We start from the raw sequence: 24,109 nt of genomic DNA, 5'->3' as shown, positions 1-24,109 counted from the left end.
TAGTTGTATAACTAAGTTCTGGGAAATAGGATTTTGGTAGAAGTGATATATGTGACTTCCAGAAGTGTCTGTAAAGAGAAGATTAGTGCTCATCTCTTCTTCCTTTTCTCCTTCCTATTGGTTTAATGTAGACAAGACAATTGGAGCTAGGGCAGCCATTTTGAATTAAGCGATAGCTGCATGATGAGGTTGACAGAGTAGTGAGGTAGAAGAAGCCTAATGCTATCATTCCAACCCTAGATCATAGATCTAGACATTTTGATGAGAGAAAAATAAAATTCTATCATGCTAACGTCATTGTTATTTGGGGATTTCTGTCATTGCTTGTTAAAGTGAATCCTAAGCATTCCTTTTTTATTTGCTTGTTTTTGCTCAACATTTTATTGCCAACATCTGCTATAGGATATGATGGGAGCTGAACTATGAGAGACAGCCATCTAGCAGGATAAATATGATGGGTTTTTCCTAGCCTGGAAAGGGAGATGTAAAAATAGGAGTTAAAATTGAGGACAAAAACCATCTCTAGCATAAAACATACAGTCAATAAATATTTGCTGAGTGAATTAATGAATATAACAGGTAGCTGTCATATTTTTGAATCAAATATTAAACCTGTCTAGAAGATCTTTTTCCTATACCAGTTAGTCAACTCCTACTAATCTCTCAAGATCCAGCTTAACTGAAACATTTCTGTCAAGCCTCCTCAGCTTCTCCTGGCATTGGGTAGTGCTTATCTCCTTGAATATGTCTGTGCATCCCTTATATCTATCTCTGCTATCATCATATCATATTGTAACTTCAGAACAGTGCCCATGACTTTTCTTCTTTGTGCCCTTAATACTCAACATGATGACTGGAAGGATGGAGGTGAAACAAGGAAACAATTCTTCCAAACATACAAAAATTCATATAGGACTTTCCTCTGAAGATTTACTTTTTTTGCAATTTAGGAACTGCATATATATATATATATATATATATATATATATATACACACACACACACACACACACATACATATATATTTATGTATTTATATATTTATGTAGATATATACACACACATACACACATACATATATATATATGTACATATATATATATAAATATATATATGTAGAGAGGGAGAGAGATTTTCTTTAAGGAATTGGCTTATAAAGTTGTGGGTTCTGGCAAGTTTGAAATCTGCAGGATGGAATGGCAGGCTGGAGACCCAGGGATTGAGTTGATGCTGCAGTCCCACATCTCAAGGCAATATACTAGCAGAATTCCTTCTTCTTGGGGCCCTTACTTTTTTCTTTAAGGCCTTCAACTCATTGGATGGAACTTGTTACAGAAGGTAATCTGCTTTACTCAGAGTCTGTTGATTTAAATGCTAATCATAATATCTGGATTGGCGCTTGATCAAAAACAAGGGTACCATGATCAAGCCAATTTAACACATAAAATCAACCATAAGAGGAACAATAAAGAGATGTGAGTTTATTTACTAATTTTAAGTTCATGTAGTATTATTTAGATGACCTTGGCCAGGAAAGTTGCATTTATTATTCAGTATTATAGCAAGTCGCCATGAAGCAAGAAAAAAACAATTGATTATGACAAATAAGAGAGAGGCCCTACAGAAAACAATTAGAAACATAATCAAATGTGTTTGATAACTTCAAATTCATTGTTACTGCTTATATAAAGAAAGTTCACTCTCACAGAGCGTTTGTTACATAAAAGAATTAAGCCAAGCTCATGTAAACCAAGAGCTGTGGGAGAAAAACAAAAAGAATGTGTACATCAGCAATTTAAGCTTAAAAGATTTTTACTATCAAGATTTTATCTTGATTTAAATATCAAGATTTATTTTATCTTGATTTAAATATAAAGATTTAAATCAAATTAAAAGATTTTAATCAAGTATTTGAAAACCTGAAGATATAATATTTCTTTGCCCAGGACAAGATGTCCTATTCATAGTGCAGACGAAAACGATATAAAAAGAGGGAAAGGAAAAAGTGGTCCCTAGTATGTGTTGATCTAGATTAATAGTTGCAGTGTGCAATGTTGTAAATTTAACTTTTCTTGCTGTTTGTGCACTAAAGTGTACTCAATTGGCCCAAAAGAATTAATGCAACTTCTAAAAGTAGGCCAACTAATTTATAGGCAATAGCTTACATACCAGGAAAACTGGATCAATAAAGTAATGTTATATTTATTTCCAAGAAACCTAGTAATATTTTTCTCATTGAAAAGTGAGCAGGAATGAAGTCAATCAAAAAGTGCTTTTTTTCTGACAGTGGAATGAGCATAAGAAAACACCTCTGAGGAAGGTGTATGAATCACTGACCAGGAAGGCGAGGAGGAAGAGAAGGAAAATGCACATGGCAGGAGAAATCTGATAAATCCTTCTCAACCTGGCAGAAGGAGAATGTAAAGATCTAGGAATTGGGTCAAAATTAAGGCCAACACCAAGAAAGAAAAAAAAAAAAAAAGAAAACAGTCCTGACATTATCATTACTGGAATCCCATTCATCCTCATTTTTAGTCATTCATGTATCAGTCTTCTGTTTATTCAGCTGTAATTTATGGAGCACACACCAGGTGCCAGAGCCTGATCTGGGAACTGAGGCTATCTGGGAACAGACCTAGTCTACACTGTTGTTGCCTGGCCCGTGTCTACCCAGTGCTCTCTGGAGGCTGCTGGCACACAAGTTCCTACAGAGGCTGATGGCTGCTTAAGTCTCTCTGCTAAGTGTGTTTGCCGGGCCTGTGCATGTGCTCAGAGATGTGATAACATCTCTGACAGGCTCCTTCACCAGTGGGTCCCAGCAGATGTTTGGTAAATGAGGCCCATTTTGCCTCCCAGTGTTGACCTGCTCATGGAGGCTTTCTTTATTGGTTTTCCTCCCTTCCCTGTCTCTCTTCCCTGTTCCCTCCCTTCCAGTGTTGCCTGGGCTTACCTCCCCATCACTAAATATTTTTCAATTTTGAGGGTAAACCACACTAAGACAGGGAAAAGGGCAGACACGATCCCTTCTTGTGGAACTTATGACTTGGGAGAGAGGGCAATAAAAAAGTGAAAGAAATTTTATTCTTATTATTGTCAGAACCTAAAGAAGGTAATAACCAGGACTATTGAGGAGTTAGAGGAGAGTGGGCCTTGTCTGGGTGCGCTTGGAGGGCCTCAGTGAGGAGGTGACTTATGAGCTGAGGCCTGAGAGGAAGGAGCCAGGTATGTAAAGAGATGAGGGGAAAATCCCATTCCCATGAAGCTCTTCTCTCACTACCATCCCAGGGTCCTAGTGACATTTAATTCTCTTCCAGAGTTGTTCCCCCACCCCACAGAGTTCAAATATATTTGGCTGTGACACCACTCCTGGTTCTGGAATGTGCTCTATGTCCACTGAGAAGGAAGGGGGTCCGCAGAGCAGCATGGGATTTATTGCTTTGGGACCAGGCACCACAGGACTTTGGGTTAGGTTTGGGGTACCTGGCCTCCCCAAGATCACGGCCTGAATCCTTGGCTCTGTGGTAAATTGCCTTTGCTGAGATCTAAGCCCCTTCTGTGGATCTATCCTTTTCCGTCCTGCACAGCCAGGAGGGCCTCACGCCCACCCCTGATCAAAGGACAGACGACTGGTGTGGAAGAGGGGAGAATCCGTGGCTGCAGCTACTGGGACTTTCTCTCTCCCTTTCTGTTGGCCACAGCCCCATGAGGCTGCCACTCTGGGCTGCTTTGGATGAGGCAGAAAAGCACGTGAAGCCAGAGCAAAGGGGTTTTCGGATACCAGGTTTTTCCTTTATTCCTTCCATCAGAGGGGAAGGTGAGTCAGGTTCTCACCTGTGTAAATTCTGGGGCATTACACAGGTATTGTGATTACCTCGTGGTTAATAATGTATGTTGGGAAAGAGGGTAAGAATAGTCCACTGAATTTGGTAATAAAGGCGTCATTTTCTAAGGAAACATTGCTGACTTCTTTATAAAATTACATCCCATCCTGCAATGACTGTGGTGGAGGACAGAAGCGGGGGGTATCCCCCTTTTTAGCTTGCAGTGGGCCATCTCGCTCCTGCACGCACACCAGCCGTTTACAGCATCCGGGTCCTGCAGCAACGCCCAAGTCCTCTGCGCAGACCCGACTCCTCAGTTTGTGCAACCGCTGCCGCCTCTCTGTCCCCTTCAGAGTTCCTGTTTCCGGTGTAGAGACGGGGACTTGCTTGTTCCCCGGTGACTGGCGGCCTCTGCCTGGAGGGTTGGTCTCACCAGAACAGCTCGCAGAGCGCAGCGTACTTAGTTCCGTGTTCCCGAAGGTTGCTCGGGCCATGTCTGCACCAGGTTTGGTTGGGGTGGCAGTGGAAAGGAGGTTGTTTTGCTCCCCTTGCTGACCTTTGAGAGAACAATTCAACATTGATATTGTTCTGGGAATGGGGTTATGACATGATGGGAAGTGCTGGGCAAGAGGGAATAGGGAAGAAAAAGTATGTGCATCTGAGACGTGGGCCATGAAAAGAATAGAAACAAACAAAAACAAGAATGGGAACTCGAGGAATCCACAGGGTAAAGGGATTTTTTAATTTTTAACGAAGACGAGAGATACCTGAGCATATTAGACAGGAGAGAGACTGAAAGAGGAGGAGAGACGAGAGGATTTATGAGGGCAATTTCTCAGTGTCACAAGCCTGGTCTTAACTTGCATTGCGCAGTCCCCAATATTGACAGCAGTCTCCTCCTCCATCACTTCCTCTTTTGTCCTTCTCCCTTTCATTGTCTTCGTATTTCATGCTGGCTCTGTGTAGAGAGAATATATAATATAAAAGATAAAGTTCTCAGACTCTGCACCCCAACCTTGAGATAATTACTGCTATCAACAGTTTGGTAAATATTTCTACAGATTTTTTAAATATGTTAATACACACACAAATGACTATTTTTGCAACTTATTTTTTCAAATACCAGATCATATTATATGTTAGCAATTCTTTTCTACTGTAATGACATATTTCAAAGTTTTAATATACCTACCATTTCTTTTCTAAGAGGTATTATTGCCTAGTGGTTAAGAGAAAATGTTCTGGTGTCATACTGCTAGTCTTCAAATTCTGGCTAAGCTATTGCAGTCAGTTCTTTCTTTGCGTGAATTTCAGTTGCTATGGTTTTGTTAAAAAAAAACCAGACTCAACAACACAATTCATATTTCACTTACCATGTGAATAATTGCATAAAGAACAAAATGTTGCTGCTAGCTCTTCAAACCACACATCTGTATGTAAAAATAGATATATATTATGATCAGTCACCAATCACATCACTTCTTTCAAAATCTGTTGATGATTGGTCATTGTACATCTGTTACTGATTCACACACAGACAATAAAGCACATATTTTTTTTAATATTTATTTTTGAGAGAGAGAAAGAGAGAGTATAAGCAGGGGAGGAATAGACACACAGGAATAGAGAGAGAAGCAGGCTCCAGGCTCTGAGCTGTCAGCACAGAGCCTGACACATGGCGTGAACTCATGAACCATGAGATCATGACCTGAACTGAAGTGGGATGCTTAACAAACTGAGCCACCCAGGTACCCCAATAAAACATAGTTTTTTTGCTTCCATGTTTCCCATTGATAAACCTATGTGACATTTTGGAAAAATGGGTACAAAAAAGAGAGAATTGGCTAAAAAAGATGAAAGGGCAGCAAAGAAACAAAAAGTAATAGTGCTGAAAGTGAAATTCGAGTAGATTTCTAGAAGGAATGACTGACCAGGGGAATGTTAACATTGCGGCTATGTGAGAGACCCTAGATATGCAGCCAAGGAACTCAGTGAGGGTGCATTGACATAAATGAAGAAAGTGCTTGTGAAGGAAGGGAGGAAGATATCCCAGAAGAAGTGACACTTACAAAAACTTCACAGCAGAGAAACCATGAGAAATATTTCACAATATTGAAAGCATTAAGGATAAAATATTGGGAAGTTATCCAAACTTAAAAAATGACGTTACACGGATGCCTCGGTGGCTCAGTTGGTTAAGCGTCTGACTTCCACTCAGGTCATGATCTCACAGTTCATGAGTTTGAGCCCGGAGTTGGACTCTGTGCTGACAGTTTAGAGCCTGGAGCCTGCTGTGGATTCTGTCTCCTTCTCTCCACCCTGCCCCCTCTCGTGCTGTCTCTCTCTCTCTCTCTCTCTCTCTCTCTCAAATATAAATAAACATTAAAAAATTAAAAAATAAATTGGAGTGTATTAAGTATTATTTGTATTATTTTCTGTGCATTTATAATAGACAGCATGAGTATTTTTAATATTTTGATTAAAAAACTTTATATCAATTATTTTCTTATTGATTATGGTCATTGTATGATCCTACATTACTGTGTAAAGCCAGGACTACTTACATCTAGCTGAGTATCTTGGGTGAGATATTTCAACTGTTTATAGTTCATTTTTTTCCACCTGGAAAATGGAGATATGATAGTATCGACCTTATAGGGATGCTGTGATAGTTATCTGAGTTAATATCTATAAAGCAACTAGAACAAATAATAGGTTATTGGTAAATAGCATTAATTGAATGCCCTATTATATTTCATTGTATGACCATATCTTAACTTTCAAACAATCCCTTATTGTTGGATATTTATGTTTGTAAATGTTTGTAAAAATCTTCTGTGATAAACATTACAATGATCATCCGTGTACATAGATCTTTGAACAGTCTCTGTTTCTATTAGGTAAATTCTTTTTTTTTTTTTTTTTTTGAGAGAGAGAGAGCATGCCTGTGTGGTGTATATGAGTGGGAGAGGGGCAGAGGAAGAGGGAGATTTTTAAGTTGCTTCCATACCCAGTACCAAGCCAGAGGCAGCACTGGATCTCACAATTCTGAGATCATGACCTGAGCCGAAATTAAGAGTTGGATGCTTAACCAACTGAGCCACCCAGGCACCCCTGTTAGATAAATTCTTGAGAAGAATAGTAGCATTACAAAAAAATGACCACAGGGCTGTCTGGATGACTCAGTTGGGTAAGCATACAGACTCTTCGGTTTGAGCTCAAGTCATGATCTCACGGCTGGTAGGATCTCTAGTCCTGTGTTGGGCTCTGTGCTGACAGTGGAGAGCCTGCTTGGGATTCTGTCTCCCTCTCTGTCCCTCCCCCACTTGTGCATGCTCTCTCTCCCTCTCTCTCTAAGTAAATGAATAAACTTTTAAAAAGTTTATTAGGTTAAAAAAAAACTCTTAAAAATTTAGTAAATATTTCCAGATTGCCTTCCAAAAATGTTCCAAGGACGTAGATCCCTATTTCCCTATAGTCACACAGATTCCTTTAACATTTTTGCTAATGTGAAAGGCAAAAATGATGTCTGATTTTAACTAGTATTTCTTTGATAAGGAATGGGCTTGATCATTTTTCACATGTTTTTTTGACCATTTTGTATGTCTTTTGCTGAAAGGTCTGTTCTAGTTCTTTGCTTATTTTCCTATTGACGTGTCACTTTCATAGTGATATTTTTCCTCTTTTAATTTATTTTCACATATTAAATAATGAAACATTGCAAAAACAGTTGCATATACCATCTAACTAAGGTTAAAAGCAATTTTTCCATATTTAGAAGTCCTTCATTCTAGGCAATAACATATTTCCTCATAACTTAAAAAAATCTTTGTTTAAAAACAATTATAGACTCCTACAAAATTGCTAAAACAGCACACAAAGCCCTGTGAACCCCTCACCCAATTTATCCCATTGATCACATTTTATATAGCTGTAGTGCAATATGAAAACCAGGAAACTGATACTGGCACAAAATTGTTAACTTGATTACAGACTTTATTCCATTTTTATTCCTCTGTGCATGTAAAGTATTATGCGGTTTTATCTCATATGTAGATTTGTGTAACCACAACCATAATCAAGATAGAAAAGGACTTTCCAATTTGTAGTTGTTCCCACACTCATCCTTGTCCCCTAGCAACCACTGATCTGTTCTCCATCTCTATAGTTTCATCATTTTAAGAATGTATACAAGCACAAACGTACAGTATGTAACCATTTGAGATTGGCATTTTTACTAAGCATAATGACCCTGAGGTCCATCCAAGTTGTTTGCATCAATAGTTTATCCTTTTTACTGCTGACTAGAATTCCATTATATGGATATACCAAGGTTTGTGTAACCATCCATCCACTGAAGGACATTTGGGTTGTTTCCAGTTTTGACAGTTGTGAATGAAGTTGATATGAACATTCATGCACAGGTGTTTGTGTGAATGTAAGTTTTCATTTCTCTGGGATAATTTTCTACGAGTGTGACTACTGGGTAGTAGTATAGCAGATGCATATTTAGTTTTATAAGAAACTGCCAAGTTATTTTTCAGAGTGGCTGTACCATTTTACATGTCACCAGTAAAGTATGACTAATGTAGTTTCTCTGCATACTTGCCAGTATTTGGTGTTATCAATAATTTTTATTTTAGACATTCTGATAGGTGTATAATGATACCTCATTGTGGTTTTAATTTGCATTTCCCTAACAGTTAATAATGCTGAACATCTTTTCATCTTTCTTAGTTACCATTCATAACTCATCTTGGGTAAAATATCTGTTTACCCATGTCTTTTAGAGTTGTTCATTCTTATTGAGTTGTTTATTTGTTTTTGCTATTGAGATCTGAGAATTCTTTATAAATTCCAGATGAAATTCCCTGTCAGGTAGGTTGTTTGCAACTATTTTTCTCTTGTCTGCAGCTTGTTTTTTCATCTTCTTTTTTTGTTTTGTTTGTTTATTTATTTATCTTGTGGGGGAGCACGTGAGCAAGTGGGGGAGGGGCAGAGAGAGCAGGAGAGAGAATCTCAAGCAGGCTCTGCACTGTCAGCACAAAGCCCAACGTGGGGCTCAATCTCACAATTGTGAGATCATGACCTGAGCTGAAATCAAGAGTCAGATGCTTAGCTGACTGAGCCACCTAGGTGCCTCTCACCTTTAAAAAAAAAAAAAAAAAAGTTTACTTATGTATTTTGAGAGAGAGTGTGCGTGTGTGCACTTGCATGTGGACAGAGAGAGAAGGAAAGCAGGAGAGGGCCAAAGAGAGAGGGCGAGAGAGAATCCCAAGTAGTCTCCTCACTGTCACCACAGAGTCCCAAGTGGGGCTTGATCCTGTGAACTTGAGATCATGACCTGAAGGGATATTAAGAGTCAGACACTTAGTCGCCAGTGGTGCCCCCTCATCTTCTTAATAGATCCTTTCACAGAGCAAATGTTTTAGTTTTTGTTAAAGTTCAGTTTATCAGTTTATTCTTTTATGGCTTTCTTATTGATTTTTAAGTGCTCATGTATTAGGGAAATTAGTCCTATGACTGGTCAGGCATGTTAGAAATAGTTTTTTTTAATATAAAAACAAAATTTTAATTTGGTTATTGATGGTACTTTGTTCCACATTAAAGTTTTTCTTTCTGTGTAGTCAAATCTTTATCATTTTAGTGTGTTGCATCTTTTGTGCTGTGCTTTTTTTAAACCTCTTCCTTAAAATTCTTGACCTTTTTGGCTTCTCTAATATGCTCTCTGATTTTATTCAGCTGCCCAAAAGTGTAAGTCTTTAGAAAAAACTCTTAATTATTGACATTTTAAAACACTCACTTTTTTCTCTCCCTGTATAATTTTTTCCATCTGATCTATGCATTGTCACAACTTCAGCTATAATCCCTAGCTTTGATTTGTATTTACAGCTCCAAACTGATTGGACTTTTTCACAAAGCTATCCTTCCATCACCTGAAATTCAGATGTCCTCAGGGGAAATCATTATTCTCCCCCTTTGGTTATCATCCTAGGCTAGAAACTCCAACATCATGTTAACCTTTTCCTTTCTCTTATAAACAGATATCAGTAGTCACCATTTCCTGCTGATTTGTTTTGCAGGATCCTTTAAATCTGGTTTTCTTTGGTTCAGATTCCAGTTATTACTAATTAGAGATGAGATAGCTATTTCCTAAATGGTCCCAAGTTCGTCATTTTTTTTCTGCTCAAAATTCTACAATAAATGAGAAAGTAAAAAAGATGTAACACTAATGATTAAAAATAATACATAACCATGGGTAGACGAGAGACTCAAACTTTTATGGAAGAATATTATGTACAACTCTATGACAATTTAAAAATCTGGGAAATTGATGTTTTTGTAGAAGAATATAAATTACCAAAATTGAATAAATAAAAAACCTGAATAGGTCCAGATCATGAAAGGGATGCAGAAGATTTATCATTTGAAAAGATTTATCATTTATCACTAGGGCTAGTGTTAGCTGCTACAGAGGAGAAAAAAATCCAAACATACCCTCTACCTACAATGAATTTAAGGCCCACTATAGAGCACAGGTTGAATCAAGCAAGCAAGAGCATGAGACTGGTTAGATGACTTGTTGCTTCTTTTAAATTAATGGCCTTTATGATTTTTTTTCCCCCAAATCGAATACCTTGTATATAGAAACAACAAATAGACACAGGGTTTTTTTGTTTGGTTTTTCACATTATTTTTGTTCTCTGGAAACCTCAAGATGGCAGCATTTTACTTTGGAAGAAGCCGTTTATTGCCTGTAGTGCCCATCGTGCTTTTCTATTCATAACAACACCCAGAAGCCAGGTTGTCACAGGAGGAGGGGGTGGGAGATAAGGTGTTATATGTACTTCAGAATATTCTGACCTTTTACACTCTTCTCTAATTTAGCATCCATCCACAAAGAACCTCTGTAAATTGGTACTTCAGGTAAGCCTTCAGGTGAGCAGTTTCTCTATAGTCATTATAGAAACAGGTATTTTATTCTAGCTGCATCTGTTCCGCTTCAGCTAAATGGCTGATTTTTCTGTTCCCAACATGGCACTTGCACAGAAACAATTTTATTTTCATCTTGGATATTAGGCAGTATAGAGTCAATATTTTAATAGTGCAATAGTGTCATACCTTGCCCAGATTGAAATGGTCTCCTTGCCTCTTTTCCGGACTTCCTGTCCTGTCACTGTCTTATTCCCAACCATCCTATGGCTTCCCATTGCAATTAAAGTAAGCGCAAACTCCTTACTGTGACCTGCATGCTCTGTAGGGTCTGGCTTTTCCCACTTCTGTGACTTCATCTTTTATCATTTTCCCTCTGACCTTTTCACTTTGTTCTAGCTACCATGGTCTTGCTGTTCTGTAACACAGTGAGATTTGTGCATCTCAGGGCCTTTGCTCTCTAATTTTTGCATGGCTTACTTTCTTATTTGAGTTTCAAGTGTCAGTTCTTCAGAAAGGACTTCCCTGATCACTATCCTTCTCTCCCCAACCTTGTCCTTATCCTCTTTATTTTTCTTCATTGGAGGAATAATACTACCTAATAATTTATTTTTTGTCTTTCTCAAGCAGAATTAAGTTCCTTGGAGGATTGGAACTTTGTCTTATTTACTCCTGTCTCCTTTTAGAACCTAGAAATATGCCTGACACATAATAGGTGCTCCAGAACTAGTTACTGAGTGAATGAAAAAAAATGAAGCAAAGTTCAATCAATCTGGTATCTCTATTTTATCTCTTTTATAGGTAGCAGTAAGCCAGATACTTGGAAAGTAGAAGTCTAAACCCTAGTGAGGCAGTCTTATTGACACTAACTCATTAAATTTTTTTAGGCACCCATGGTTATCTACATTTATTTTTTTTCTTAAGGACTTCTGATTGAAAAAATTCTCTCCCAAATCGTCCTAAAACAAAAATGGTCAGATAAATGATAGCACTTAGGTATCTTTAGCATTTAAGTAATTTAAAAAATGTCAAAATTAGCATCAGATTTTTCTATAATAGATCTGTGGAATTAATTCTTAAATGAAGTAAATTTTACTGAGACATTATGTGAGTTACCCAAAAGAACTTGTCACTTATGTCAAAAGAGTATCTGCGTTACTAATCCTGGATGATATTTTGTCTGCAAAACAGCTCTGAGGCATAGAATATTCAGGCTGCAAAGAGAAGAGTGTAAATAATTAAGATGTAAATTCAATTATGGCTGTGTCCCTATTACAGTTCTTTTTTTGGTAATAGCAATATACCGTGTCCTCAATTTATAAATGGAATTTCATCGGATGTAAGCATGTGGAAGGAGAAATTATAAAAAGTTCTTGGTAAATAAAAAGCAATTCATTAAATATTCCCAGCTGTATGGATCTAGTTGTACTCAAAATATTTAATTCAGTTTTGCAGCTACATAGAATCCCAAAATTTAATTATATCATAATTTAAATAGTATTCTGTTCTGAAACATATTAAGATAATTCCCTAATTCTTTTTTTTTTGCAATAATAAACATTCATTAAGCTGAAATATATTAAATGCCATCTTTTTAAAAAAATGTTTATTTATTTATTTTGAGAGAGAGAGAGAGAGAGATTGAGAATCCCAAGCAGGCTTTGCACAGTTAGCTCAGAGAGGGGCTTGATCCCATGAACCTTGAGATCATGATCTGAGCTGAAATCAAGAGTTGAATGCTTAACTGACTGAGCCACCCAGGCACCCCTAAATACCTTCTTATATGAAATGGAATTGGGAATTAAAACAAATGGCTTGTTTTTTCATAGTAACTGAGTGTTCCTGTCATTTTTGTAAATACTCATTAGCTTAACTCTTAGTATTTAAAAAAACCATTTTGATTGTTTTGTTCATGCTTACCATATTATAACAAATAATAACATCTATAATCTGTGAAGTGTTTGCAGTGTGCTAGGCTCTATATTAAGCACATACAGATTACTTGATTGATACTAATGGTGTAGCCTTGGAACCCAGTCTCCATTTCTTATACATTTTCAATGGGAAAATGGACTCAAATTTTAAAAACACTGACTTACAAATGAAACAAGTTCTTCCACTTCTTCCTCTTCTCCTTCTTCTCCTTCTTCTTCCAAATGAAACTTCTTAACACAATATATTTATAAGAAGAGAACTATTTAAATTGGGTAACAGCAATGAATGGAAACCTGTGTAGCATGACAAATTGGATTAAATTAGGGTAACTTTTGTGTGCAGGAGAATATTGAAGTTCTTTCCTATCTTACTTCCAAATAGCATTCTCGGCATTAAAGATATTACTGCTGACAACATTGTTCTCTGCCTATTTGCAAAACTACAAAGTCTGATGCATATATTATTTGCAGTTACTTTCACAGTAAACATTATCATGTGAGTTTGACCTGTTGACTGTGATGTGGCAAAGTACTTTACTAGCAGTGCCTCTTTGCCCTCTCTGCTAAAGGTTGCCTTTGCCCAAATTAGCCCCGCCATCTATGACTGCTATAGTTGCCTAAGTTTTCTGCTGCTACTGCTGTGTCTACACATCTGCATTGATATGATTCAGTGAAACCTTGTTAATGTTCTTCAGCTTGCTCTTGTTTGACTCAGTACAAGTTAGTCCATTATAAGGAAGTCATTTTGAACTCAAAATCTGCTTAAAGTGATGACAAGATGGCAACTTATTCTGGCGTGCCAGTAAAGAAATAATGGACATTTGTGGCTTATCTGTACTCAGCATCTGTTTCTCTATATCGGGGTAAAAATATTCTCCTATAGGGAACTATCCTCTTTCATTGATTCAGTTGAGGCCTTTGGTTCAGCTGGAGTTGAACCTGCCTCTAGAGCCAGTGGTTGGTGCATGGAAGTTGAGAGCAGTATATGCCGTGGCCTAGAGACTAGTTCAGAGGCAGTTTATGTGATCCAGGCAGGCCAGTCACCGTTGTAAATATCAGTTTGAGACTTTCTGCTGGAACCAGTGGTAAAGAGAAACTCTCTTTTGTTTTTTGGGGTTGCTAAGCCTATACCTTCTTACGGCCATTTTGCCACTACTTGAGGCCAGCCTGAAAATGAAGGCAGCATGGGGTAGGCCAAGCTGGGGGGTGGATGGAGGATATACAAACTACACCGCTTGAGTACCTAGATCTAGCTTCATGTGAAGCCAGTAGTGAACCCTTAATATTATGGTAGCTTAGGTTAGTTGAGTTGGTTTTTGCCTTTTGCAATTGAAAGAATCCTGAATAACGCAATGGTGAAACCATACACCAAATCTCAAGAGCATGATATGCCTATATTTGCCTTAACAAGGATGCAAACAGTTATAATGAAGACTTCTGTTAATATTGAGGAGGGGGCCACAAAGTGAGTTGTTGACATTTTCCTGTAGAGCAAGAAGTGTACTCTAGGTTGCTCATGTTGTGTTTTAGAATTCTGCTTTGCTGTCCTTTACCCTATTTGTAAAACTGGAGTGACAGATAGCAATAATTAGGGAAATATTGGTGCTGTGTCATCTTGTCAACTCTATAATCATAAAACAAATCTTAGTATTTGGTTGAAAGGTATAGTAATTAATCAGTAGAAGAGGAAATTTCAGTTGAGGTATCTAAGAGTTTCCATGTGATAGACATGCTTTGGAATTTAGGCTCTGCTTTCCAGCTTTGTGATCATGGTCAAGTTACTTAATCTCTCAGCCACATTTGCCTTGTACTTAGATCTAATAATCCTGTCTAATAGTGCTTTTTAAAAAAAAGTAAATGGGTTAATTTAAGGAACAAGCTTAGAACAGTACCTGGGCATAATAAGTAGTCAAAATACATTGCTATGATTATTATTCCCCCCTTGTTTTTAGGCATTACAACATGTGGTGCCAGAAAGGAACTCTGGATTTGTACACGATGATTCCATCCTCATCTGTGTTTCCTGACACGTTTGGACAGGAGTCTGGCAGCCCAAGGTACAAAGAGAGACCCTGGGCTACACTTTAGCATGTTTTCAGTTTCTTGTGGGTTAATGGTTAATATAGAAATGCAACAAAGTATGACTGCTTTATCATGGTTGCATTCAGCCTTGAAGCAATTTCCATTTTTATATGTTCACTTACACCAGTTTGTATGATATGAAATCAATGAGAAGAGAGCTGTGTTGGCAAGAACTCTGCCTGGTAAAAAAGAGACATTTTCTTAGACCATGTATGCCTTTAAACACTGTTATTTAAAAATTTGTTATTTCCTTGCAAAAACGTGATTACAGCATTACAAGGAAGATATTGCAATTGGACAGTAGCCTTCTTTCAGCTCTCTTTGAGCAAATATTGTAAATGTCTAGTGTGAGTGCAGTCACATGTTATAATGGGAAACTAAATAAAAGGATGTAACATTTAAAATTGGTCAGAAAGTCAGAGAAAGGTTGGCTTTTTGGTACATTTTTAGATCATTATTGGTTGGCTTGAACTGCTTCATGTTGTTACAGGAACAAAATTATTAGAGAATGAAAATAAAGCATTCAAATGATTTAATGAAGATTTTTGTTTTACTGAGGTAATTGACCTCAGTAAATACCCACATCTCTCAATTAATAACTATTTTTAATACTTTTTCTGCTTCCTTCATTGTCTCACTGCCAACCATCAATTATTACAACTGTGAGAATGCCCGAATCTAGAAGCTACCCCTTTTAATTTCTTGCTTCTAATCTGCAATGGGGAGGGGAGTTAGATCCTTTCTAAAATAAGAGTGAACAAGCTCTGAGTGAAAGTCAGTTTTCCAATGGTGAATGGGGTAACCTTAGTGTATTGGTTTGTGATTTGTACCCCCTGGATATTTAAAGGCTCCTGTTACTTACTTCGAATGTTCTCAGCCATGTCCAGATGAGGATGTAACTTTTGGTTAAGTAATATGCTTTTATAACAAATTAAAAATTTCAGGGACATCAGGCTAGCTCATTTGGAGGACCATGTGACTCTTGATCTCAGAATCTTGAATTGGAGCTCCACATTGAGCCTGGAGCCTACTTAAAAAGAATAAATAGGGGCGCCTGGGTGGCGCAGTCGGTTAAGCGTCCGACTTCAGCCAGGTCACGATCTCGCGGTCCGTGAGTTCGAGCCCCGCGTCAGGCTCTGGGCTGATGGCTCGGAGCCTGGAGCCTGTTTCCGATGCTGTGTCTCCCTCTCTCTCTGCCCCTCCCCCGTTCATGCTCTGTCTCTCTCTGTCCCAAAAATAAATAAACATTGGAAAAAAAATTAAAAAAAAAAGAATAAATAAATTAAAAAACAAAAATTTTAGGGACTTTTTATATAGTTAAGCTCTATACTTGTACATAAGTTATTTTCACTTGGTTATTACCTTGCTCAAACCTTCCAAGTATTTAATGTCAAGAGAGTATTTAATGTCAAAAGGAACATATCTAGAGTCTCTATTTTGTATGTCTTATTCTTCTAAATTGACCCCTTTCCCTTCTCTACCTATCTGTGACATGGCTTCATTGTTTCCTGGATATCCCTTGCTTGCTTTTACCTATACGTAATATTTAAACTGTTGGTTTGAGTTAAGGCAAATTTTCCTACCTTCTCATCCTTTTAGTTGCCTGTAACTGCATAGTTTTTCCCATTGGGAAGCTGGTCAAATACTGTCTTTGAGTATGCTCTTATCTGCTCTGAACAAATGTATGTTCCTTCTTCAGTAGGAAGATTCTTCAGAAGGAAAGAATATTATTATCTCTTTTATATTCTTCCCATTATCTTGTCTTACGTCTGGTACGTCTATTCAGTCAGGGATGATGGAGCAACACAGGAAGGCTAGTGATTTGAGCAAAATTGTTTGCCCTTCTTTGTATATATCTTTACTTCTCCTGGCACAAGCCTTCTTTGTGTAGAGGAGTCTGAATGTTGTCTTGCTACATCAGAATGGATGGGAAAAAATGATTACTTAATCACTCATGTATATGTGTGCAAGGCTTTAAAGGAAACGGGTTCGAAAAATCTGGTTGCATGCACAGAAGGTGAGACACCAGGTCCACTTGTAGACATTGGATGGTTTCTGGCACTTTTTTCAAATGAGAGGATTTCTTGTCTCCAGTATATGGTTCACATATATGACTGAAACACTCTCTTGTCATGGACCCTTTATATATCTAGTTATATAGGTAATTTTTGTAATTGTTATTCCCATCTCAATGTTTATATTTTGTCAAAGGGAATCTTTTCCATTATGTTTCTTCTCCATTTTGAAACAACTCTAATGGAAAATTTGCTGTACTTATTTTTTTACATTCAAGATGAAGGTTATTTTACTCTACTTATTAATGAGTCACATAAATCCTGTAGGTTTTCTTGACCCAAATTCCAAGTGTTTTATTATTTTTTTAATCTCACAACATGGTAAACACTTATTAGAGATGAATAAATGCTTCCTGGAAATAAAATGTATATCATTAATTGGGCAAGCCATCAGACTCTCCACTTAATAATTCATGGGACCCAGCAAAGGATTCAAAGGTATCTGAGTTGTTTGGTTACAAGATGCTAATGATGGTAAGGTCAAAAGAGCCTCATTTCTGCCCAGTTAGTTTTATGCTGATGAAATTTCTGCTTTAAACATGTACACTGTTTTTTCAGTGTAGGCAGCCATCTCAGTGATCCACCTGCCCTGTCAGGAAGGAAGAAAACTTGAGTGGCAACCTCACCACTGCGAATAAAATTTTGAAGCAAAGTGCCCACAATTCTAGAGATTCAGGGTCAGTGTATGTCATACCATCATTATCTATTTCTAAATAATCCTAGAAATTAAAGATCTCTGTGATGCTGTGTTCCAGTTGGTGTTGACTCGGCCCCTTTCTTTTTTTGGCACCATAACTAGTCCACAAAATGACACAGGGCATCAACCTGCCACGATTTCACTACCCGTACTCCTACATTCTTCTACAAAGCTTATAAAGGAGAGTTAATTACAGATCTGACTAACTACACAAAGCTGACACATATAACATATAAAAAGCTTTTTATTGCCAGATAAATGCTTTCTCAGTTGCAGTGATATTGAACAGCAAGTGATGATACCAAAGGTAGCTAATTACAGGTCTAAATTCCCAATAGATTATACTGAGGTACCCTGGACTCCGCCTCCTTTTTCAATGCAGAGGCATGAATTTGAATTAGGTAAAAAGTTTTGCTATACCTGTTATAGCTAAAAACTTACATTTCATGACTGAAAAGGGCAAAGGATTAGTGTAAACTTATTTTACATTTAAAATACATTAAGTAACCAGATAATGCTGGCATTTGGCATTCTTGTAATTTTATACAAAGAGAACCCTGATATTCTCATTTTTATTTCCCATGACTTTCTTGTGAAAGACTTGTTCCTTTGTAATCTTGGTGGATATTTGGAAGTTGCAAGGGAAAATGTTATATAGGAGGAAAGGTTTGAAAAATAATCTAAATTTTTATTATCGAATACTTACAAGTACCTTTTGAGCTCTTATCACTCTTTAGATGTCTGATGGAAAACAACTTTACAGTGCTTAGATTGTTTATGTTGTCACTTTCTACTTTCTGGCTATTTTCCAATTGTTCATTTATTCGTTGCTTATAGAGGAATGTGGTTCAACAATCATACAGTAGGCCAAGCTTATCATAACATCAATTTTTAGTGTGGCTACACATTAATGAAAGCTCTTTTGTGGAAAATTTTTATGTTTTGTTAAGAAAAGAATCTCTTTGTACAAGATTATTCTATCTGCAATTTTGGGTGTCCTATTGACATCAATTATCCCATTTAAAAATTTAAAGCTTTATTTGTAAATAAGCAACACATGCACATGAAAAACTTTTAAGAGTTATATACTAGTAAAAAGGAAGTCCCCTTACTCATGTCTAGGGTAACCACTGTTACCAACATTTTTTTTTTTTTTTGATCTTGGGAGATATATTGTGCATATGTACACAAATAAGGAAAATGGTCCACTTTTATGTATAAATGGCAGCATGATATATTACATTTTTACAACTTTGTTTTTTGTATAACCATGTAACTTGGAGTTTTCTTCATTTTCAGCTATGTTATTGGCTTTTATGGTGATATAATCCATCACAATTCTTAAATACACAAAAGACCTCTGACCTTTTAAGGCATATTTATGTATTTAAAAAAATTTTATTTACTTTTGAGAGAGAGAGAGTGTGCAAGCAGGGGAGGAGCAGAGAAAGAGGAGACAGAAGATCTGAAGTGGGCTCTGCACTGATGGTAGAGCCCCTAATGTGGGGCTCAAACACACGAACTGTGAGATCATGACCTGAGCCGAAGTCAGATGATTAACCAACAAAGCCAAAGACATATTTAAAACAAAAATACATTATTTAAAGTTTATTTATTCTGAGAGAGAGTGAAAGAGAGCATGAACTGGGGAGGGGCAGAGAGAAGGGAGAAAGAGGATCTCAAGCAGGCTCCGCCCTCCTAACGCAGACCCCAATGGGGGCCTGAACTCATGAACTGTGAGATCATGACCTGAGCCGAAATCAAGAGTGAGACACTAAACCAACTGAGCCACCCAGGTGTCCCTAAAACGAGAATACATTTCTTTTCCTGGCAATCAGAATACATGATAGTTTTTCTTCCCATTCTAATTTAAAATATTTTTGTGCAAGAAAATCAGTATGTTGCAAATTCAGTATGGTTTCCAGTACTGACACTTTCTGAGTGACTTTGGACATGTTACTCTCTGAATATGAGGTGTTTTTTTTTTTTTTTTTCATTTGTAAAATGGGAGAGTACATTTCAAAGGATTGTTGGAAAGATTAAATAAGCTTGTGAGCATGATACACTTAAGCTCATTACATGGCACATAGTGCTGTGTCTAGAACACGGACATCTGTACTTATCTATGTATCCATAGCTGTATCTGTTTATAGCTATACATACCTGTGTCCATGTCTACAAGAATACCCATATCTTTACTGTGTGATGTTAAAATTAAGATGACTACCTCATCTATAACAAACCCCATGTCTCTGTATCCTTTTTCTAGGCTTTATTTTTCTCCATAGCACTGAGTGACATGTAAATGACATAGCATACCTGATATTATATGTTTATTTAGTGTCTGTTTCTACTAGAATATAAGCTCCAAGAGAGCAAAGACCTTGTCTGCTTTATATACTACAAGGTCCTATAGAGCCTAGAATTATGCCTGACATGTAATGGGTACTCAATAAATATTTGCTGAATGAATTTAATAATTATTTATTAAACTTGACTCTTAGAATTAAAGTGTACATTGAAATATATTTACTTTCCTTTTAAATATGGTGCATGCTATGTGATAGAATCTTAGAATCAAAGCAATGTGATATTCTTTTTTTAAAAATTTTTTTAACATTCATTTTTCAGAGACAGAGAGATGGAGCATGAGCAGGGAAGGGGCAGAGAGAGAGGGAGACACAGAATCTGAAGCAGGCTCCAGGCTCTGAGCTGTCAGCACAGAGCCCAACATGGGGCTCGAACTCATGAACCATGAGATCATGACCTGAGCCAAAGTCAGACGTTTAACTGTCTGAGCTACCCAGGCGCCCATGTGATATTCTTGATGTGTACTGTCACAGCTTCTGATCAAATAAAATAATTAGCATTTGTTAGACTCAGATTGCAGCAGGTGAAAGGGATCTGAGCGATTAGGGTACAGGTTCTTCATTTCACAAATAAAAAGAATTCAGTATGAGGAACAAATCTTGAATTAAAAAATGAGATCTGACTCAGGTACTTACTACCATATTAGTTTGGTACTGATGTGTGTCCAACACTCTACAAACCACTAGGGGTATAAAGCAAGGTCTCTGTCCTCAGGAACCTTATTTGAAAAGATAGGTCTAGCACATGTGAACTGTTAGAGAATATGAGGAGACAGCACAGTTCTAAAGGCTATAATACATAGTAAACTAATTCAGAGATGGTCAAGGAAAGGCATCATGGGAGTCATGGAACTTCATCTAGGCCAGGAGAAATGAACTAATTTAGATGGGAAAACTGGGAGAAATATTACAGACAGGGAACACACGTGGAGAACATGGGATGAGCATGAGCATTCATGAATGAGAAAGATGGGAAGCAGGTGACACATTGCAGAAGTACTTGATAGGTAAGTAGTGGGAAATACTGTTGGGTTGGGGATGTTGGGCAAGTAAAACAAATGTTTTTCACGTTTGTTTCTCTGTGATATAAGAATTGAGACTGTTCACTTTAAAAAGGAACTGGTGAAGGAACTGGAAAGAAATGGAAAGATGTAAGAAGGAAACCGAAGTCTTGAAAGTAGTATTTGAGGCCAGTAGGTGTGGCAGTGGTGTGCTGAATAGTTTAGGTGGCACTTAGGGCAGCCAGAGATATGGAGGGGAGATGTCATTTCTGTGTTGCAGACTTTTGGTGCCTGCAGCTCTTGACTTGCATGTCATTAGGACTGGCTGCCCTTTACTCCTCTTTATCATTGTCAGCTATTTACTTCCTAATGTAACTTTTTCTAGTAACTCTGGCAAGTATTACATTCTTGGTGAAGTCTTCTCTGAACTTGCCAAGTTGTTGACTACACCTTCTCCTTTGTATGCCCACTACAGTTAGGTGGGTATTCCATATCAGTTACTACTTATCACATATTAAATGGGATATATTTATTTACCACTTTTACTCTGAACAATATTGTACACTCTTTTAGTTCATGTAGGGTCTGACCCATCACTTAATGCAGTACCTGAGGCAGAGTGGGGCTTTATATTACTTCATCAAATGGTTGCATTATTCCTTACCTGAAGTCATTCTGTGTGACATCAGTATCTATCTATTCTATTAGCATTATGTTTGCCTTAGGATTCCTACCCTCTGTGGCTCTAAGAACTTTTGCCACCTCCCACTTAGTCACCTGCTCCATGGCTGATCCTTGAACTAGATTGGACCCCACTTAAACATTAGACCACTGCCACGTAGTACTCCATTGTGTATATGAACCACAATTTCTTTATCCATTCATCAGTTGATGGACATTTAGGCTCTTTCCATAATTTGGCTATTGTTGAGAGTGCTGCTATGAACATTGGGGTACAAGTGCCCCTATGCATCAGTACTCCTGTATCCCTTGGATGAGAAAAAATGAAATATGGCCTTTTGTAGCAACGTGGATGGATCTGGAGAGTGTGATGCTGAGTGAAATAAGCCATACAGAGAAAGACAGATACCATATGGTTTCACTCTTATGTGGATCCTGAGAAACTTAGCGAGAACCCATGGGGGAGGGGAAGGGGAAAAAAAAAAAAAGAGGTTAGAGTGGGAGAGAGCCAAAGCATAAGAGACTGTTGAGAACTGAGAGCAAACTGAGGGTTGATGGGGGGTGGGAGGGAGGAGAGGGTGGGTGGTGGGTATTGAGGAGGGCACCTTTTGGGATGAGCACTGGGTGTTGTATGGAAACCAATTTGGCAATAAATTTCGTATATAAATAAATAAAAAAAAAACAAACAAACAAAACAAAAAAACAAAAAAACATTAGACCACTGGGGCGCCTGGGTGGCGCAGTCGGTTAAGCGTCCGACTTCAGCCAGGTCACGATCTCGCGGTCCGGGAGTTCGAGCCCCGCGTCAGGCTATGGGCTGATGGCTCGGAGCCTGGAGCCTGTTTCCGATTCTGTGTCTCCCTCTCTCTCTGCCCCTCCCCCGTTCATGCTCTGTCTCTCTCTGTCCCAAAAATAAATAAACGTTGAAAAAAAAATTAAAAAATAAAATGAAATAAACATTAGACCCCTAAGTGTTCTTATATGACTAGGACATCCTATCATTTTCGTTCTCTTACTGCCTTATCCCCTAATATCCTGTCTCTTAATCCCTTCATTGTTTCTCAGGCCATCAGCTTGGTTCTGGGTCCACTTCTTCCTTCTGGCAGAGATCCATGATCTACAGATACTCTTAACTCTTTGGTCCTTGTTTTCACTGTACCAGCCATGGAGAAGAACCACACAACTGGTTTGGTATGGAACCTTCATGGATTGATGGTCTCCAGTGTATGCTAATCTTCCTTGCTGCCTGGAATGTATTCAGCTCTTTCGCCATCATTTTGGTGACTATTTCAAGCCTTCATTACTCCCTTCATATCTTTTTTTTTTTTTTTTTTTTAACATTTATCTTTGAGACAGAGAGAGACAGAGCATGAATAGGGGAGGGGCAGAGAGAGAGGGAGACACAGAATCGGAAGCAGGCTCCAGGCTCTGAGCCATCAGCCCAGAGCCCGACGCGGGGCTTGAACTCATGGACCGCGAGATCGTGACCTGAGCTGAAGTTGGACGCTTAACCGACTGAGCCACCCAGGCGCCCTTCCCTTCATATCTTCTAACTCATCATTGCTCTCAAGAAAGGATCTTGACTCCCACTTTACAGACAAAATAGAATTAATAAGGCAGAAACCTCTTCAGTTTTCCCCAAGAAACCTACCAGTTTAATTGCAGTGTGTATCTAGAGCTGATCTCGCCATCTCTGCTCACTGTATTCATATTCCTGCCTTTTCATTTACTAGTTGGTCCACTGCAGTCTGATTCTGCCTGATGCCCTCATCTTGTCATACCACTGAAATTTCTTTTGCTAAGGAAATTTATATTCTTGTAGTTGCTAAATTTCTTAAACAAATTTGTCTTAAAATCTCAGTTATTCTCTGTGTTTGACCCTGATAACCACATCGCTGTTTTTGGTCTTTTCATAGCCTTGGTTTCAATAACTTGTCTTTCTTTGGACTTTTCTTCCTTTCTCTGATTATTTGTCCTTTATTTACTTTAAGAGATACTCTTCTGTATTTTTCTCTTAAATGCCACTAGTCTTGAGCTTCACCCCTTCTCCTTTCTCTTCTATCCTCCTCTCTTTTTCTCTTGATGTATGCACATCCTGTAAGTCATGTCATCACAACTCATAGCTTCAACTATTGTTGATAGATAGAATCTCTATCTCAACCTCAAACTGCCCTTGTAAACTCAAGAAAATATAATCAACTGAATAGTTCCATTTTGATGTCCCATGGGCACTATAATCTCAACCTGTCAAAGCTGATTTCATTTTATTTCCTATACTTCTCCTTTTCCACCTTACTTTTGCTACTACAAACCTGAGAGTCAATTAAGACTTCTCCTTTTCTGTCTTACAATATTGAACCAGTCTTTATTTTTTATTAACAAAAAAATTTTTCTTTTAATTTTTTTAACGTTTATTTATTTTTGAGACAGAGAGAGACAGAGCATGAACAGGGGAGGGGCAGAGAGAGAGGGAGACACAGAATCTGAAACAGGCTCCAGGCTCTGAGTTGTCAGCA

At 37.8% G+C, this 24,109-nt stretch overlaps 1 long non-coding RNA gene across 1 annotated transcript in view; it reads left to right on the top strand.

Annotated features, from left to right (window-relative positions):
* Positions 1–14,640: 14,640 nt before the first annotated feature.
* LOC121012195 (uncharacterized) overlaps positions 14,641–24,109 on the top strand; it is a 70,030-nt gene continuing 60,561 nt past the window's right edge. Inside the window, exon 1 of the long non-coding RNA XR_005782012.1 lies at positions 14,641–14,745. This is a non-coding gene — a long non-coding RNA (uncharacterized LOC121012195). The remainder of the gene's footprint in view (positions 14,746–24,109) is intronic.

The sequence above is a fragment of the Herpailurus yagouaroundi genome, unplaced genomic scaffold, assembly GCF_014898765.1.
Source record: "Herpailurus yagouaroundi ecotype Mexico unplaced genomic scaffold, PumYag 29, whole genome shotgun sequence".
NCBI lineage: Eukaryota > Metazoa > Chordata > Mammalia > Carnivora > Felidae > Herpailurus > Herpailurus yagouaroundi.
This window is presented reverse-complemented; position numbering and strand designations above follow the sequence as displayed.